The sequence below is a fragment of the Nilaparvata lugens genome, chromosome 1 (genome assembly GCF_014356525.2).
Source record: "Nilaparvata lugens isolate BPH chromosome 1, ASM1435652v1, whole genome shotgun sequence".
In the NCBI taxonomy this organism is placed as follows: domain Eukaryota; kingdom Metazoa; phylum Arthropoda; class Insecta; order Hemiptera; family Delphacidae; genus Nilaparvata; species Nilaparvata lugens.
In genome coordinates this window covers 81181646-81187980 of record NC_052504.1, presented here as the reverse complement: position 1 = coordinate 81187980, position 6335 = coordinate 81181646, and positions in this window count along the sequence as shown.

Here is a 6335-nt window from a genome sequence, read left to right as displayed (position 1 = left end):
AAATTTAATTGTCATGAAGATGAGATTATCAGAATTGATCTTTTCACATTTGAGGAGACAGCTCTACAGCTGAGCTATACCAGACAACCTCTGACATTTTGTCCTGAATAAACTAGTACAAATAAATTAAATTTATTTATTTATGGAGACAACAGGTTACCCCTAATGTGTCTCCTACACAAATACAACAATACAAAATTATTATAAAATCAAAATACAAAGAGCAATGTAACTTACAATTGCAATATTGTTAAAATAAAAAACTATAGAAATACAAGAGAAGGAAAAAAATAGATGTATACAAGAAAATTATCATAAAACGGAATATAGAAATGAAAAGATTCTAAAATGAAAATAAAAATGTTACAAAAAATAAATAAAACTAACAAATGAATGTCAGAGGACTGATACCTGCCAATGAAGCAACAAAATGAGTAAGAAGTACGAGTACACAGTGCAATAGATACACACCTATATACAGCAATAAATAATCGACAAAACGACTAAGCAAGGATATTTCACAATAGACTGTTTAATAGTCTATAATATTTTCCACGAGATAAAGAAGAACATTTCTCGGATGATTAATAATATCAATTTGTCAACACAATCAATGAATGGATTATTAAATGATTTCAAATGAATCATATGAATGAATCAATTAAATTATTATTATCATTAAAACTACTTCTCAGAGAAAAAAAAATGAATCTATAGTGAGGTCCACGTTATAATGACAGTAGTTGATCAACTTTGGTTTTGCTATCCTTGTGTATCATTTGACAAAGCCGGAGGTACTATTTTTTTCTAGGTCCACAACAATGACAATTATGTTTTTGACAGTGTAGAAATATAATTAATTAATGAAAATGAAAATGAAAAAAATCTTTATTAGGCGGAGTTAGGACTTTTAATGCAGAGAATCGGCATCGCTATTCTTCTATCTTTATCCACTGCCATTATAACATGGAACACACTATAGCATCGTTTCCACACATTTTCTAGACAATTATATCAATTGTTGTACTAGGGATTACATTGTCAATATTGCAGGTAGCTTACACTTTCCATCTACTTCACACTAATACTGAACTCAGTCATGGAAATAAATAAACATTGCAATGAAAATTGTATAGCAATGACTTTCAATTGAGAAAGATGATAGATAATTTGAGTCAGTGGGTGAGAATTTTGTAGTTTTCAAGTTCAAATAAACATGGCAACAGTGAAACAGTCAGCATCCAGAAAACATTTGTAATTTTCCAAACACTGCCAAGTGATTTAATAGAAATAGATTCATAACTGAACACATGACAATTACTCAATGCTCAAATTCAATGAGCTAACAATTAATTTTATAAATCAGATGAACCTTGATTCGTGTATGAATCTCCCAACAAGACAATCTTTCTGTGTTGTGAGATTGATTGGATAATTATCGATTTACTAGCACTCTACAACTAAACACTTTACATATTGTAACATATTTAAATTTGGATGGATAAATAAAAATCCCTAGTTGAAAGATTTATAGGTCTATGTGAAATAATAGGCTAATATCGCCAAAGATGATAATGTTAAAGATTAGATAATATCAGACATCCTGGCTAAATTGTACAACAGCCCAAGAGGAATGGAAATAATTTTTGCTACTATATAATATTATATAAAATATTGAAAATTTGAGGTTAGGCATAAAAATTTACTGATCGGCGACCTAACGATCGACCGAGTCACACAACGTAGAATCTGACCAAACACCTTGGCAGAAATTTATTGTGGCAAAACAGTATGCAACTTGAGGAACTAAACGTCTCACGTGGCCAATTATTGTAATATACGAAACAACTAATAATCTGTAAAAAATTACTTTGCGTGTAAAAAGCATATTTAAAAACCCCAACAAAAATAATTTAATGTATTAAGGAAGTAGGAGGTTACTAGGCGCATGAATACTGTAATAATTTGCATGCACCAATTAAATAGTGGCAATTGATAGGCGGCAATAGTGAGCCAGTTCAAATATATTTGTATATATTTCTACAAATGATAAGAATTTGTAAATTATTGTTGTAGAGTTTATATTTTGTATACAGCCCAAAGGCAAAGAAATTATAAGAGATGTAACACAAGTGATAAGTTAATATTTTGGTACGGTCTATTTGAGCCTTGAATGGTGGAGGAACAGAATATTCAAATTTTATGTAAATTTAGAAATCGGAAATGAAAATTGTAAGAATGAGAAACGAGAACCCCACTCGCCTGCCAACTACCACCATGAGAGGTCACCAAAAAGTATAGAGCGCAATACCTTACTGTATCCTTTAATAATTTAAAGTTAAATTGAATTACTAAATTTTTTCATAAGACTTTGTGATGCTAATATAAAGCAAAAGTCATTTTTGAATAACTTTATAACCCCTTGGAAGAGACGACTCCGGCTACAATAATCCAGGACCACCAGGAGTTGGATCGACATCAGCAGCTTATAGAAAATTCCGGCACATGAGTGAAAAATAATGAAATAGTGATAGGGCGCCCTCAGTGCTTCGAAATTAAATAAGAATCAAAGCTAGCTCGTCAAAAGGGTTTCTTATAAATTAAGAATTTGGTAAAAATACTTGAGCAAGTAAATATAGTATAAAAGGTATTTTATTGGATAATAACAAATCAATCCATATATCAAATGATCCATCAACCAAAGAAGACTAAGATCTAGGCTGTTCATACATTATTTATATGATCATTAATTTCTACAATGTAATTTGCGATAATTTAATGTAGCTCTGATTCACTAGATGAATTGATCTATCTATTCCATCAGGTGCCGAATCTCGCATCCTAAGATAAAAAATATATTTATTACAAAGAAATCTATTAGAAACTATAGAATTTAATATACAGAGTGTTTCAGAAGTAGTGTCGAGAATTTTAGGGTATTGTACCTGGATGCTAGGAGACTACAAATGTCATATTTGAAGTGTCCAAAACTCAGTGGTTATCCTTATAGCTGCCATTTTGTTTTTTTCACTTAAAAATTTTTATCTCAAGAACGAAATGTTGTATTGATCTGAAATTTGGCATGAATATTTATGCTATAAAGACTCAACTATAAAAAATAAAAAAAAATTTTTTCGTTGAAATTTTTCAAAATGGCGGCCATTTTAAATTTTTGATGGCGAATATCTCGAAAACCGTCCATTTTACAGAAAATTTACAAGAGACAAAAAAGTTAGCAAATTTTTTCACGATTCCAATGATACCTAATTTATTAAGATTGGTCGAAGAATAACAGAGAAATTAATTTTTTTCGTACTGCATGCATGACCACTTTTCACCATTTAAAGATCAATATTAATTTTTTTATAATTTCATGAAAACCGTTCTTATTACAGAAATATACAAGAATAACTTTCCTCCAAATTTTATTTTACATTGAAAAATATTAATTTCACTCAAATCGGTTCACTGATACTAATGCAGCAATTGCTCAAAATGCCGTCCTTCAACTTGATTACACAGTCTGCACCTTTCAATCATGGACCGTCGAACTGCTATAAAAGCATTTTCATCATCTTGAATGGCACCTGCTGCAGCAACCACTCTTGCCACAAGGTCTTCTTCGTTTTCAACTGGCGTGCTGTAAACAAGGTCTTTCATATGGCCCCAGAAAAAAAAATCTAAAGGGTTGAGGTCAGGTGAACGTGCGGGCCACGGTACTGGTCCACCCCGCCCAATCCACCGCTGACGATAGGTCATGTTCAGAAAGTCCGTAACAACATTTCCGAAATGAGCAGGGGCACCATCATGTTGAAACCAAATATTATATCTGTTTGCAAGAGGCACATCTTCCAAAAGTTCTGGTAGTATGTCTCTTAAAAAAGTAATGTACGTGGGAGAATTCAGACGATTAGGAAGAATGTATGGTCCAATCACGCGATTACCTAAGATACCCGTCCAAACATTCAGCGAAAATCTATGCTGATAACCACGCACTTTGACCTCATGAGGATTGTCTAAGGCCCAGACGTGACTGTTGCGAGAGTTGAAGATTCCTTCTCTTGTAAAGCTGGACTCATCGGTAAATAACACATTTTCTAGAAAATTTGGTTGGATAATGTCTTGCTGAAGAAACCAACGGGCACAGTTTACTCTTGGCTCATAGTCGCGTTCAACCAATGAGTGAACTTTTTGAAAGCGGAAGGGGTGAAGTCTTTCCTTGTTTAGTACACGCCACACAGAAGAAGCACTTGAATTGATTTGCTTTGCAACTGCTCTCGTACTCGTTCTAGGATTGAAATCGAATTTCTGCAATACTTCCTCTTCAAAAGCAACATTTCGAACTGCTCGAGGCCTACCAGCAATTACCCTGTTCCGTTCAAATGAACCAACTTCTCTCAGCCGATTGTGAGTTCTTGTGAACACCTTGTCGGAAGGGAGACGGCGGTTTGGAAATGCAGCTGCATACATTCTTCTTGCTTCGGTCGCATTGCCAAGAGCTGCTCCATACATGAAGTGAATATCGGTGTACTCCAGCGAACTAAATTCCATTACAATAATTAAATATTTGTGTAGAAGCAACGTAAGAAAATATTGAAACTGGAAATTTAAGATAGAAATAAGACCTAGGAAACGTGAGACTAAGAAATAGCAAGCACTACATCTGGTTCTTTACTTTTAATGAAACAACAATACTTTTACAAGACAAACATTATCATCTGAAAACCATTGTAAAATCATCTGTTTGCCCATATGGAGCCATACCGAGTTTCAAAGCTTCATCTTAAATACATCTGGAATTAAAAAATTAATATTGATCTTTAAATGGTGAAAAGTGGTCATGCATGCAGTACGAAAAAAATTAATTTCTCTGTTATTCTTCGACCAATCTTAATAAATTAGGTATCATTGGAATCGTGAAAAAATTTGCTAACTTTTTTGTCTCTTGTAAATTTTCTGTAAAATGGACGGTTTTCGAGATATTCGCCATCAAAAATTTAAAATGGCCGCCATTTTGAAAAATTTCAACGAAAAATTTTTTTTTTTTTTATAGTTGAGTCTTCATAGCATAAATATTCATGCCAAATTTCAGATCAATACAACATTTCGTTCTTGAGATAAAAATTTTTAATTGAAAAAAAAACAAAATGGCAGCTATAAGGATAACCGCTGAGTTTTGGACACTTCAAATATGACATTTGTAGTCTCCTAGCATCCAGGTACAATACCCTAAAATTCTCGACACTACTTCTGAAACACCCTGTATATATTTGGATTACTAGTTTGTCAATTTATCATGCTGATTTAAGAATTTATTCGAAATAGAATTGTACAAGTCGACAAGTATTAGCAAGCTGATATCGCAGCTACATGCAAATAACTGCATATGATCATAAAAATGAAAGCACATGGTAGCGTTTCGTGCTATAAAACTTAAAGAATAGTATTAGCCTGTGATATTTTATTGATTTTGATTATTGTTTTGTCTTATAATATATATTTCTGTCGCTCTATATATTTTTGCTCTGATTTATTTTTTGAGATATTTGTTAATATATGTATCAAATTGTTTATGGTGTAGGCCTACGATTTATTTTTATTCCTCAATACTATAAGATAAGTTTTTATATATTTTTTTTTTAAATAAATTATCAGTATTATTGTGGAAGCTCATATCTGGGCCTATAAAGATTTTTATGAGACTGTATCCTATTAAAAACCACGACCTGATTTTTATAATTATTAAAATATTTTCATGCTCTACCTATTGATGCCAAGCAGGAGGCTAATCGTTATTTAATTATAAAAAATAACGTGACAATATGACAGTGAGTCTGATAATGACTATTCAGATTAAACATGATTCCACAAGAACACTATAAACTGGCGGACTTAGCTGACATATAACAGTTGTGAGGCTCATTGGTGTCTTGAAGAATATTAGGTAGCCTACCGTATGTTCTCCCATAGAAAACAAATACTACATTTACTTACAATTTTCTAAGCGAAACGAAAGTTTTTAATTCCAAATTTCAATTCAAGAAGAATATCTCAAAGTATTTGACAAATAGAACTTATTACTCGGTTCGCGAGTTTTTAGATGAATGACTTTTGATGATTTTAATTTTTTACCGCTTTCCTCCCTTCGATCCAACTCCAACCTATCTACACACAAGGCTTGATTGGATTCAAAAAAAAAATGTAGCTTTATAATAGTTACTAAACTTATTTAGTGTCTTATTATGTGATTCAAATGATTTAGTGTCTAATTTGTGATTCATATAATTGAATTATGTAGAATTATTGTGACAATGCAGAAATTCTTTACATGTTGT